The sequence below is a fragment of the Phoca vitulina genome, unplaced genomic scaffold (assembly GCF_004348235.1).
Source record: "Phoca vitulina isolate PV1807 unplaced genomic scaffold, GSC_HSeal_1.0 scaffold53, whole genome shotgun sequence".
In the NCBI taxonomy this organism is placed as follows: domain Eukaryota; kingdom Metazoa; phylum Chordata; class Mammalia; order Carnivora; family Phocidae; genus Phoca; species Phoca vitulina.
Window position 1 is genome coordinate 3,535,220 of NW_022589756.1, and position 13,032 is coordinate 3,548,251.

Consider the following 13,032-nt stretch of genomic DNA (forward strand, 5'->3'; position numbering starts at 1 on the left):
GGGGGGGGGGGGGGGGGGGGGGGGGGGGGGGGGGGCAGGGGGGGGGCAGAGGGGCCCGTCCAACCAGGAATTCTAAGAGATGAGGCTGGGTTTGGGGAACTGGCTTCTCCTGGCAGAGTCTGGCTGAAGGCCCCTGAGAAACTAGGCTTGCTGGCACCCCGGTGGGTCCAGCACATTCCTGATGGCTATCTCCTCTTACAGGGATGGCAGCTGTTTGGTGCCGTCTGAGTTCTGAGCAGGAGAAAAAGTGTGGAAAGAGAACAAGGGAGGAAGGAGGCCAGGTGAGATACCCGGTCTTGACAGACAGACATACCCAGTCCCTCCAGTGAGGGCTCAGTGCTAAGGTCCAGCCATTTTAGGGTGACCTTGCATTGCATAGGGACCGAGTGAAGTAGATGTTTCTAAACAAGTGAAATCCGGCAATACAGAAATCCTCGGCTTGGCCTCAAAACAATGGTAGCTAACACTTACCTGATGCTTAAGATGCGCTGTTTGAAGTACTTTTCTTATATTAACTCACTTAGTCCTCATAAGAGCCCTATGAATAGATACTATGATTACCCCCTCCCCCCCTTTTCAGAAGAAGAAATCAAGGCACAGTGAGGTTGACACTCAGCTAAAAAGTGACAAAGCCAAGATACGTACCAGGCGGGCTGGCCGGGGGTCTTGGGGCTTAACCAACAGGTGATCTACCTTTCGCGGGCAGCACTTCCAGCCAGGGTCCTCACAGAGGAGACGAGGCTACTTCCTCAAGGATGAGTAGAAATTGTCCTCGGAGTCCGCGTGTGACGTGAGTTGGGAAGAGAAGGGTGTGTGCTGGAGGGGCGGCTATCGAACATGCTGTCTGCCCTCTAGGAGCTTCGAATCCAACCGGGAAACAGCATGTACGCAGGGGAGCGGCCTTCATTTCACATGTGTCTCTGAGATCGCCCTTGAAACTCAGGAACGATAGATCACAGAGCAGGAGGGTGCCTTTAGGGGCGCCTGGGTGGCTCAGTTGTTGAGCGTCTGCCTTCGGCTCAGGTCATGATCCCAGGGTCCTGGGATCGAGCCCCGTGTCAGGCTCCCTGCTCGGCGGGAAGCCTGCTTCTCCCTCCCACTCCCCCTGCTTGTGTTCCCTCTCTCGCTGTGTCTCTCTCTGTCAAATAGATAAATAAAAAAATCTTAAAAAAAAAAAAAGGGGGAGTGCCTTTATATGTGATTTAAAAACTCAGAGAAATGATTCACACTAACTTAGGGAGCGTACCTCTGGGGAGGCAGTAAGAGGGAGGTATTAGGTGGGGCTTTAGTTTTATATCTCTAGGGAAATATCTTAAGCAGAAAACAGTCCTAACAAATAAACATGTCTTAAACCATGTTAGTCCCTGGAAATAACCAAATATAAGACCTGGTCCTGGCCCATGAGGAGTTTATACGCTGGTTGAGGAGACAGACATCCAAAGGAAAAGACAATTAAACTTGCAGGGGATAGTACTTACTAGGTGTCAAATTGATAGTGGACAGCAGGGGCAGGAGGAATTCCATATTTGTAAAATTAGAAAGTTGGGCTGGATACTGTTTATTATGCTATTATTACTGTATTATTGTAACATATATGTTAATATATTAGCAGCAGGACCCTTTTCAAATGACATTTTATGTGAACCCCAGATACATGACAGATAAAGGTGAATCTCTGGCTGCTGAGCAGAGGCAGGGAGCTGGTGACCCAGCCCATGCCCAGCATCCGTTTGTCCTGCCGTCCTGAGATCCCCTGTGGTGTTTCAGAACCTGGCTTCAAAACTACTAGACAAGGGGCCTCTTCAACTCACTTTCAAAGCCTGGCAGCTTCAGGATGGAAGGCTTCATGGAGAAGGTAAGCCTTTAAAGGGGCCTGGACACATCCAGAGGTTTGGAGTAGGTGGACTGGAGAAATAAGAGTCTGCCTGGTAAGGGAAGCCGACTTGACCACCACACAGGAGGGTCTATACACAACAAGCCACTTGGCAGCTACAGAAGGTGTTAAAGTTGGGAGAAGTCATATTACCAAATTTGTGTTTCAGAAAGACAGTGCTATCAACAAAACTAAAAGGCAACCTACAGAATGGGAGAAGATAGTTGCAAATGACATATCTAATAGGGGGTTAGTATGCAAAATATATAAAGAACTTATCAAACTCAACTCCCAAAAAAACAAATAATCTAATTAAAAATGGGGAGAAGACCTGAATAGTCATTTCTTCAAAGAAGCCAAACAGATGGCCAGTAGACACATGAAAAGATGCTCAACATCACTCATCATCAGGAAAATGCAAATCAAAACTACCATGAGATACCACCTCACTCCTGTCAGAATGGCTAAATTTAACAACACAGGAAACAACAAATGTTGGAGAGGATGCAGAGAAAGGGGACCCTCTTACACTGTTGATGGGAATGCAAACTGGTACAGCCACTTTGGAAAACAGTGTGGAGGTTCCTCAAAAAGTTAAAAATAGAGCTACCTTATGACCCAGCAATTGCACTACTAGCTTTTACCTAAAGGATACAAAAATACTAATTCAAAGGGATACATGCACCCCAATGTTTACAGCAACATTTTCTACGCTAGCCAAATTATGAAAACAGCCCAAGAGTCCATCAACTGATGAATGGATAAAGAAAAATGTGATATATATACATATAATGTAATATTACTTAGCCATCAAAAAGAATGAAATCTTGCCATTTGCAACGACATGGATGGAGCTAGAGATTATAACGCTAAGGGAAGTCTGTCAGAGAAAGACAAATACCATATGATTTCACTCACGTGGAATTTAAGAAACAAAACAAACGAGCAAAGGGAAAAAAAAGAGAGAGGGAGGCAACCAAGAAAGAGACTCTAACTCTAGAGAACAAACTGATGGTTATCAGAGTGGAGGTGGGTGGTGATGAGGATGAAGGATCGCACTTGCTGTGATGAGCTCCGGGTGATGTATGGAAGTGCTGAATCACTGTACTGTACGCCTGAAACTAATATTACACTGTATGTTAACCAACAGGAATATAAATAAAAACTAAAAAGAAAAAAAACTAAAAAGAAAAAGAGAGTGCTGGTAGAAACAATGACAGTGCAAGAAGGGAGTCAGGAGGCCAGTTCCAGGGCTGATGCAGTTAGAGGGAGGCAAGAGAAGGGGGTCCATGCAGGAGATATTGCAAAGGAACAGCAGGTACAGGGCTGCAGGGTGGGCTTTGGGCTCCAAGGGGCCGAGTTTAAATCCCAGTTCTGCCACTTTGAGGTGCAGCTTCTTAGCGTCTCCTGGTCTAAGTTACTTCTTCTGGCAGATAGGAGTGGTTAATAGCTGGCTGTCATGCAGAAATGTCCTGCAGATCAAACAGGGTCGTGTACATGAAGCACTCAGGTCAGCGTCCAGACCAAGGAGAGCGCCAGCCAACATCGTCCCTGATGCTCCAGTGGGTCATGTCACATTCCCCATCAGGACAGAGAAAGGAGGCAGCAGGCTAGGACTTCCACCAGCTCAGCCTGGAAAAAAACTTTGTCAACAGTTCCATTATCTGACCTTGAAGCAGAGAGTGTTAAGAAGCACGAAGGAATCTGTGTGAAGAAGTCAATTTCCACACGGATAGCATCATTGCATGAGTCCTGGTTACTGCCTCTGGAAACACAGTCATCCTGAAGGTGGGGGCTCTGTTCCTTAGCCTTTGGGGCTCAGAGGGGAGGGGAGCTGCTGAGGGGAAGAGAAGCAGGCAGCCTAGGAGCGGCCTTGTGCAGGCGGTATGGACCGAAGCAAGTCCGGGCCTGTGTGCTCCCCCCCCACCACCACCACTTGGACACAGAGGGGTGGTCAGATCAAAACAGAGGCTACGGCAGCCGGCAGGGGACCACTACAGGCCCGGAGGTCAGTGTGGCTGGGATCAGGGTGTCTGCCGCTGCCCCAGGGACACTGCGTGTGTTACTTACTGGTGTTGATGACAATTTTGATCTTCCTGGGTGGAGCCATGGCCTTTTCGTCTTAGGACCCTTCTGTGTCACTGCTCAGTTCCCACTGCCTGCAGCCTGGGGACAAGCGTGCAGGCGCATCACAGCCTGGCCCACCCGGGAGTCTTGGCCCTGCTGCACAGATAAGGCTATTTTTGGGTCAGGAGGCTGTTTCCCTATCAGGTAGGAAAGCACAAAAGGGCAAGAGTTGCTTTGCCCCGTTTCTTTGCCCCTTAGGAAGGAAAAGAGCCTCTACTTGAAAGGGCTGTGGTGAATAGGATTCCATGAGAGGGTGGCAGGTTACGAGACCCATAGTCGGGAAGGATGCTGAGGAGAGGCGAGTCTGCTTCTCCAGGAGAGGTCACGCAACACCAAGGTGGCATTAGTGCTGGGCCTGCTGCCGTGGGGGTGTCCCCACTGCCTCTGCTTTGCAATTGCTGCCTCGGAGGTGACAATGTGACCCTGACAGACAGAAGGAAATGATGCAAAGTGATAGGGGGGATCCGTCTGGGTCACTTTGTTTAGATTTATGGAGAGTGTTTATAGACCCACGGAGGCACCCTCCTCACTCCGCAGGCTGAGGCCTAGGAAGAGAGGGGCAAACACATCGCTCTGCCAGTCTACCCCCTCCCCTGTAGATCCTACTCCCATGAGGAACTATTGGTTATCTGCACTTGAGGCTTACCAGCACGGGAATTGCCCTGGGGCAGGATAGCCCTCAAGAAGAAGATACTCGGCAGGTGAGCTTGACTCTTCTGAACACTCTCGTCCTTGCTATCTTGCCTGGCGCTCGCTACCCCCTGTGACGCAGAGGCTCTTAGTTCTTCAACTTGGAGTTGGCAGAGAATGCCAGTTCCTCCCTGGTCATGGCAGGGTGAGGACAGGATTCCGAGGTGCCAGTGGCTGGGTGGCCGGCCACGGTTTCAGCCAGCCCAAGATTACAAAGCCGAACACGTGGACAGAAACAGAGACGAGAGATGGATGGGGGGGGGGGTAGTGAATGAGCTCAGGGGCCTGGGTTCAGCCAGCTTCACCTTAAGCCTTCTTGCCTTTTGGCTATGTGGGCCAAGAAATTGCCTTGATCTGTTTTGTTTTGTTTTGTTGTTGTTCATGCTGGTGTGAGTTGGGTTCCTATCACTTACAAGCCAGAAAGTCGCAGAACTCCATTTTAGCCAAGATGAGGTTGAAGCTGGGAGAGATGACAGCATCTCGCCCTCCATCGCTGAGCCGGTCAGTGGCAGAGCTAAGCCAGGATCTAGTAGATCAATTATGTGCATTCTGGAAGCAGTTCTCAACTCAGGAAGAGTTAAGAACCTCTGCTTGGGATCAAGAACGGTTCACTGTGAAGGAACCGATCAGACCACTTGCCCTCGGGGTGTCTGAGCGAGAGCCTGGGGAGGAGGAAAGGAAGACAGGGTGACAGGCTCATCTCCTAGCCATATTTGTGGCTTTACCAGCCCTTCTGAGTTAGCATTCCAAACCCACACAGGTATATTTTAAACACTCTAGTGCAAATCAGGACAGAGGCTTTGTAAACAGGACCCTAACCTACAAGCTATGTGACCTTGGGTAAGTCCTTTACTTTCTCTAATTTCTACAGCGGTGTGAGAATAGTACTTTCACGTATGGTGATTAAACGAGAGACAGTATTTATGAAGGACATTTGTGCACAGAAAACACTCCACACATCTCACACTCACTAGCATCACTAGTGTTAGTTATTTGTCACACTGAAACCATGGCCAACAGTGGATGTCTCTGGAGCCCTCAATCTACTGATTCAGTCTCCTTCTGTCCACTCCCAACTGTCAATATCCAAACAGGAAGGCAAAGGGCTTGACCTGAAAAAGAAGTCTGAAACATTGCTTAGAGCCAAAAGCAAATGCTTTAGGTGGAGGCCTCAGGAATTTGGGGAATTTGCTTTCTCCCCCATGATGGAAAACTGGAAGCAATGGTGTCCCCTGGTGGACAGTTTAAGTGCTGCAAACAGTGGCTGTGGATTCCTCCACTGGTTCCATTATCACCAGATATTCTTGGGTTGTATGTAATGCTTCTATGTAACATGTTTACAGGACTGATTCTGAATGCAAAGGTCCCTCAGTGGAGAGCGAGACCCCATGGGAACGAATCTCTGTGATCTCTTACATCTCCAACATCTGAGGGTGCTCGTTAGGCCAGACCTTTTCTCTCAGGTGATGCACTGTGAGGTTGGGATGGAAATATCAGGCTCAGAAAGACACTGCGATCAGTCAGAGAGCACGTGCTGGATGCTCAGTCATCAGCAAAGACAGCTATCTGTTTGGGTAGTTCAATCACAGTGAGGCGCAGGGGCCGGAAATGCAGCTGAAATGGCAACAGAATAGAATAGAGAGTAAATGACCTTCGGAGGCCTTCAAGTTCTACCTTTAGTGGTGGTGTTTTGGATAAGTTCCTTAATCACTTTGAGCCTCAGTTTCCTAATCTGGGAGCTTATGGAACTCCTGGGAAGCCAGAATTCAAGGAGTGATTATGGTGGTTAAATGATATAACGCTTGTCAAGCATTTAGTGTGAGCACTTAGTGTGGGCTTAATAGGCGTTCATTATGTTTCTCTGCCCACTGAGTACGCACCTCTTCAACTTGCCTTCCAGCTCCCCAATGGCTCCACGCAACTATACCACCGTACAAATAGTCATGGAACACACCTTCCCGGCCTCTATGGCCGTGTTCTGGACAAGGAAGTAGAAGAAAAGAGGGTAAAAGTGGAGTAAAAGGGAAACTGACAAGAGGTGTTGAGGAGATGGAGGAATGAGAATGTTCAAACACTCCTAGTGGAAATGTAAATTAATGCAACTACTTTGGATAAAGAGTAGACTCTACTCAACCTGCTCACATGCACACTTCCTAACCCAGAATTCCCACATCTAGAACATACCCAACAGAAATGTGCTCGTATATTCACTGAAAGACATGTACAAGAGGGGCGCCTGGGTGGCTCAGTTGTTAAGTGTCTGCCTTCGGCTCAGGTCATGGTCCCAGGGTCCTGGGATCAAGCCCCGCATAGGGCTCCCTGCTCAGCGGGAGGCCTGCTTCTCCCTCTCCCACTCCCCCTGCTTGTGTTCCCTCTCTTGCCGTGTCTCTCTCTGTCAAATAAATACATAAAATCTTTAAAAAAAAAAAAGACGTGCAAGAATTTCATGGCAGCACTAATTATGGTATAGTTGACTCTTGAACAACATGGGTTTGAACTGCTTGGGTTCATTAATTCTACATGGATTCCGGGTCCACTAATACTACATGGATTCTTTACAGTACAGTACTGTAAGTGTGCTTTTCCCGCCTTATGATTTTCTGTTTTTTAAATTTTTATTTTAAATCCAGGGTAGTTAACACACAGTACTATGCTAGTTTCAGGTGTACAATACAGTGATTCAACAATTCTCTACATTACTCAGTGCTTATCAAGATAAGTGTACTCTTAATCCCTTTCACTTATATCACCCCTCCCCCCACCCTGCCTTATGATTTTCTTTATAACATTTTCTTTTCTCTAGCTTACCTTATTGTAAGAATACAGTGTATAATACTTATAACATACAAAATACGTGTTAATCGACTGTTTATGTTAGTGGTAAGGCTTCTGATTAGTAGTTAAGTTTTGGGGGGAGTCAAAAGTTATACACAGGAGTACCTGGATGGCTCAGTTGGTTAGGCATCTTGAAAAATGGCCAGGAGTAAAGAGTTAGAGGCAGAGAAACCAGTTAGAAGGCATTTGCGCATGATCGAGAGACAGTGCATCTGATCTTAGGGAGTAGGAGTGGAACCTAGAATAGGGCTGGTAGGGGAGCTGGAAGGTGAAATAGGACAATGGAGAGTCAGCCTGCGTCACAGGCAGGGGGGAGCAGTGTGAACAGCAGAGGGAATGCACAATGGAGCAGGAAGAAGGTGGAGAGAGTGGGGCTCGGTTTTAGATTAAGGTGTCTGGGAAATATTCAGATAGAGATGTCCAGGAAGGGACAGGCACTCTGGATCTGGAATTCTGGATAAGGCTAGAGCTGGAGATGCAAGTGTGGGATTTGGCAGTTCCCTGCACAGAAATGGCAGCTAAGCCTTCAGAGGAGATGCCAGCAGCTGGGGAGAAGGCAGGGGATTTGAACCCTGTGACCGTGGGCAATCCAGAGTGCTGCCTTCCATGTCGCCTCACAGAGTCCTTGGTTCCCATGCACTTTGTGTTGTATATTTCTTTCTACATTCCTCCATGTAGATTCCCCAGTCTCCCCCCCCCCCCCTGCCCCCTTCCCCCCCCCCCCACCATCCAAATTTGTTCACCCTTTCAGGGGGCTTACCTCAAGCTCCTTCTCTTTCTTTAAGATTTCCCAGATTACTTTGGCTTGATTTATTTCTCTTCTAAACATCTTTTGTACCTGTGTCAGCTAGCTTTCTCATGACCTGCCTGTGTCCTCTGCTAGATGAGATACCCATTGAGCTGCTACAGATAACAGTGGCCAAATAACAAGCCAACATACCTGGCTTAAACAAGACCAATGATAATTTTTCTTTTCTATAATACCCTGTGTAACAAAAAAAATAAAAGAACAGAACAAAACTATAATACCCTGTGTGTAAGCAGAGCAAAGCTGATTAAGGTGCTGGGGACCTAGGCTTCTTCCATCTTGTTGCTGCGTCATAATCTAAGATAAATGCTGTTGCAGCCAGGGCAGGAAGAGAAGGGAAGTGGAGAGAAGGTCCCTTCCATGTGAGACTGTGTCCTGGAAGTGGCACACGTCACTTCTGCTTACATCCCTTTAGTCAGAACTTAGTTACCTGGCCACTCCTAGCTGCAAAGGAGTCTGGGAAATAGAATATCTGGAAGGCTGTGTGATTAACTGAACCTCTGGGATTCTGTTACTAAAGAAAAAAGGGGGAAATGGATATTGGATGACAGCTAGAAGTTTCTGCCACATGTGTCCCCACTATAAGCATCTTTTGGATAGGAATTGTAAGTGTCAGTGTTCAATTAATTCAATGAATAATTTATATGTGTATAATGCACCCACTCTAGGTTTTTCCTGTCGTATATTTGGCTTCACAAGTGCTTGTCTTACCCAGAGTTTAATGTCCCTCTTGAAGCAAGGACTCTGTCTTATGCATCCTAGTCTGTTTCTGATCCTGTAAATATTTTTTTTCTTTTTTCTTTCTTCCTTTTTTTTTTTTAGATTTTATTTATTTATTTGAGAGAGAGAGAGAGAGAAAGAGATCATGAGCAGGGGGAAGGGTTAGAGGGAGAGAAGAAGACTCCCACTGAGCAGGGAGCCCGACGTGGGACTCGATCCCAGGACCCCAGGATAATGACCTGAGCTGAAGGCAGACACTTAACCGACTGAACCACCCAATCGCCCTAAATATTTTCTTTTAATTATACTGGCCTTGTATTCCACCCCCCCCATGTTCAATCTAATTATCCTTAATACTTGCCATTTAAAGGTAAGTTGACCTATAGGAGAATGGCTAGAAGAATAAAATAGAGGAATTCTTTTTTTTTTTTACCATGGCCATAACCTCTGGCTGACAGAAATTCGGAGAGTCCCTGTTATCATGGCTCAAGATGACCCCTGCCAGGAACCAGATCCCTATCCACACATTGGGGAATTTTCATCTAGAGGATTCTGACTACCAAGGAGCCAGGTCAGAATCTGGGTCTTTAATGCAGACTTTGTGGGGTCATGTAAGGCCAGACAGTAACCATTTACTCATTTGGTCAATCAACCAATGGCTTTGGGCCCCTCCTCCATGACAGGCACAGTGTGTGTTGGAAACACACTGGGATCTGTCACAGACATGAGGGTCTTTGTTAGGAAGGGACAAAAGACACAGAGAGTACATGCATCATGATGGGGAAGTCCACGATGCTCCAGGAGTAGCTACCTGGGGACCTGACCCACAGGGAATGTCCAAGGGAGACATCAGGGGGCCCAGCGTAGGACTGGAGACAGGAGCCATCAAAGGAAAGGTTCACCTTTGGCTCACTGAAGTCTTAACTTCAGATTCCAATTTCCTGGGCCCTAGGGTTTTAAGCAATTAAATTGGGCTGGTGACAGGAGGAAGCGGGAGTCATTGAGGCATGAATGGGAAGGAAGCAGGTCTGGCTGAGACCAGCTTATAATGAAAGCCCCAGAGGGACTAAGTTAGCAAGCGCTCTGAGATTTGCAGCCAAGCCTGCTGGGCATATGTGCTTTTCTTACAGGGGAATCTGGACTGTGTCACTAAGACCACATCCTTCTCTTGGGCCAAGGGTGGGGAGACTTGCTGGAGTCTAAACAGGGAGTCAGGGAGGAAGGCAGAGTGACTTCCCAGAAAGCTCTCCCCTCAGTGAGGGAGGTAGACCTAAGGAGAAATAGCTCAGGGCCGAATTATTTTCACTCTCCAGAGTGTGAATCAGCATCTCTGGTGGTTTAAAGTGTAGGGGGAAATGTAGAAAAAATGGGCAAAGGGGATGCAACAGCCAGAGTGTTTAAATATCCGTTTGCCCCCAGTGACTGAGGGTTGTATCTCTCCCATCCACTTCCCACTCTCTCTGGCATTTTGCTTCATATTTATCCCCTCAGGGAGATTTCCAAAAGGCTCCTACCCCTCTTACGCATTTTTTCCCTCAGGGAATAAGGAAACAATGTCACTCAACAGTCACTTGATTTGTGTAAGGATCTGAACTCCCTGATGAGTATTCAGTAGGAGTCACTCAGGACCAGAAGGTATGGGGTCCGGTCTGAGTTTCTGGCCCTTGGACTCTTTCTGTGGAATACGAACAGGAATATACTCTGCCTCGAATGGTGGTGATGAGTAGGCAATGAAATTATACAAAAATTAAAGGGCTATATCAGTGTAAGGCTGATATACTTATGAAACATACATAGCAATTTGTCCGAGGATAGATCCTGGCCCTGCAAGTCAGTTCGTAGAGGCCAGGACAAACCCCAGCTAAGGAATGCAGCCGTACCTATGGGAAAGGTGCCACCAGCAGCATTCTTCGTTACAATCCCAGCTGGAAACCATCTACTTTTTCAGTAAATACATGCGCTGAGGTGCATGTGTTCAATGGAATACGATGTAGCAATAAAAATAAGCAAACTTGGGGGCCTGGCTGGCTTAGTCAGTAGAGCCTGGGACTCTGGATCTGGGAGTCATGAGTTTGAGCCCCACATTGGGCTTAGAGGTTACTTAAAAAATAATAATAAAATAAAATTTAAAACACTAAAAGAAGAGAGAATAGGAGGAGGAAGAGGAGGAGGAGGAAGAAGAAGAAGAAGAAGAAGAAGAAGAAGAAGAAGAAGAGGAGGAGGAAGAAGAAGAAGGGGAGGAGGAAGAAGAGGCAGAAGTAGGAGAAGGAGGAGAGGAAAATGAGCAAACTAAAGGTCCACATTCAATGAAACCATATTGTTGAGGGATGTGTCCCTGTGGGTAAATCCACAAAGAGAAGCCTGTAAATAATCATCACAAAAGTAGGAATAGGTGGTATCTCCCTTGGGGAAGGAAGGAGGAGAGGGGTTTGCATTCTGGAAGTGGCATGGGGAGAAGGGCTGCTGGGGAACCAGCACCCCCTGTTTCTTGCCTCAAGAGGGGGTTACATCTGTGTTCACTTTACAATTATTCCTTAAATTGTACATACATGTTTTATGTAGTCTCCTGGATATGATCTATCCTACAATTAAAAAAATATAAATGTATCTGAAATCCACAGGAAGCCACTTAAAATTAGAATAGTAGCCTCAGAGATCCACTGCCTCAATTTTATAAGTAAGGAGACCGAAGCCCAGAGAAGTTACAGGCTTGTTCTAGGTCACAGAATGTGTTACCAGTTGAAGCAGGACCAGAATGAGGTCCAACAACTTTTAACTCAGCGCTCCTGTCCTGCCTTCCATCTCTCTGAAGAGCCCTCTCTGTGGGAAGGTGGAAGGCATGGCTTTCTAAGCCTGGAAGTTCCCTTGTTTGGGGAAAAAGAAAAAAAGGTAAGTTAGTAGGCTGATATAATGGAGAGCTGGTATAAACTCTGCAGATGGTAAACACTTTTCAAATGGAATTTTAAAAGATTTAAATATGTCCCTCCAGAGTCACATCATTGTAGCGATAACATTGCAAAAAAACAAATACCAGAAATCTCTGGCAACTCTGAAATGTAGAGTTGCACTCAGGCTCCATCTGATTTACAGATGGTATCGGGATGAAGGGCTTGAAGGGGCTGGGGAGGGGGGAAGGAAGGACAGGGAGCCAAGAAGTCTGCAATTTTATTGACTTATCCACCTGGCCTAGGTGAGACCCCTAGGCCTGGGACAGTCAGGAAAGGAACCTCTGCTATCTCTCTGAGAGCTTTTTTGTTTTGTTTAGAGGTCAATTACTTCCCATTTGGGAAATTTGTGAACATTAAGAGGTGACTGGAGTGACGGGCCTGAACGATGCAGATAAGAGCTGATTGCTTGCAGAGCGCCTCCCTGGTGAAAGCTGGGCCTTGGATAAGCCGGGGACCCTAAGACGCACACACAAAGGGCCAGCTTTCAGAGCGAAGGAGAGATTACAGGACGGAAGATGGGCAGCTGGGCCGGGCGGGGGGCTTGATGAGCTGAGAGAGGGATCGTTTTAAAGTGATCTTGACAGGCAGAAAGTAGGGAGATGGGAGAAGAGAGTTTCCCTCCCCTCCCTTCCCCTTTCCTTTTGGAACGAAATCCTTGGTGCCCTGAGAATCTCAAACTTCCAGGCTCTCCTCTGAAGAGAAAGCCACATGGATTGTACATGGACAAGGTTTTGTGAGTTTAGTTTGGGGGGTTTTTGTTTGTTTGTTTGTTTGTTTAGACCAGCAAATGTGGATGCTACAATTATCTGGAGAACAGAAGAGAAAATGTCATAGATCAACGGAACTGCTAAAGGATCTTGGCATAAATGAGAGGAACACCCCGGCTGCCACCCACATCCCTTCCGCCAACGGAATGCAGTTTACAAATTCCCAGAAGCTAGCCTTGAATTGTATCTAACTCCTGTAAAATATGACCATGGCTTTGGCATGTGCCCACTTAACTTTTCTCTGTTCCTAAGTCTTCGACCTTT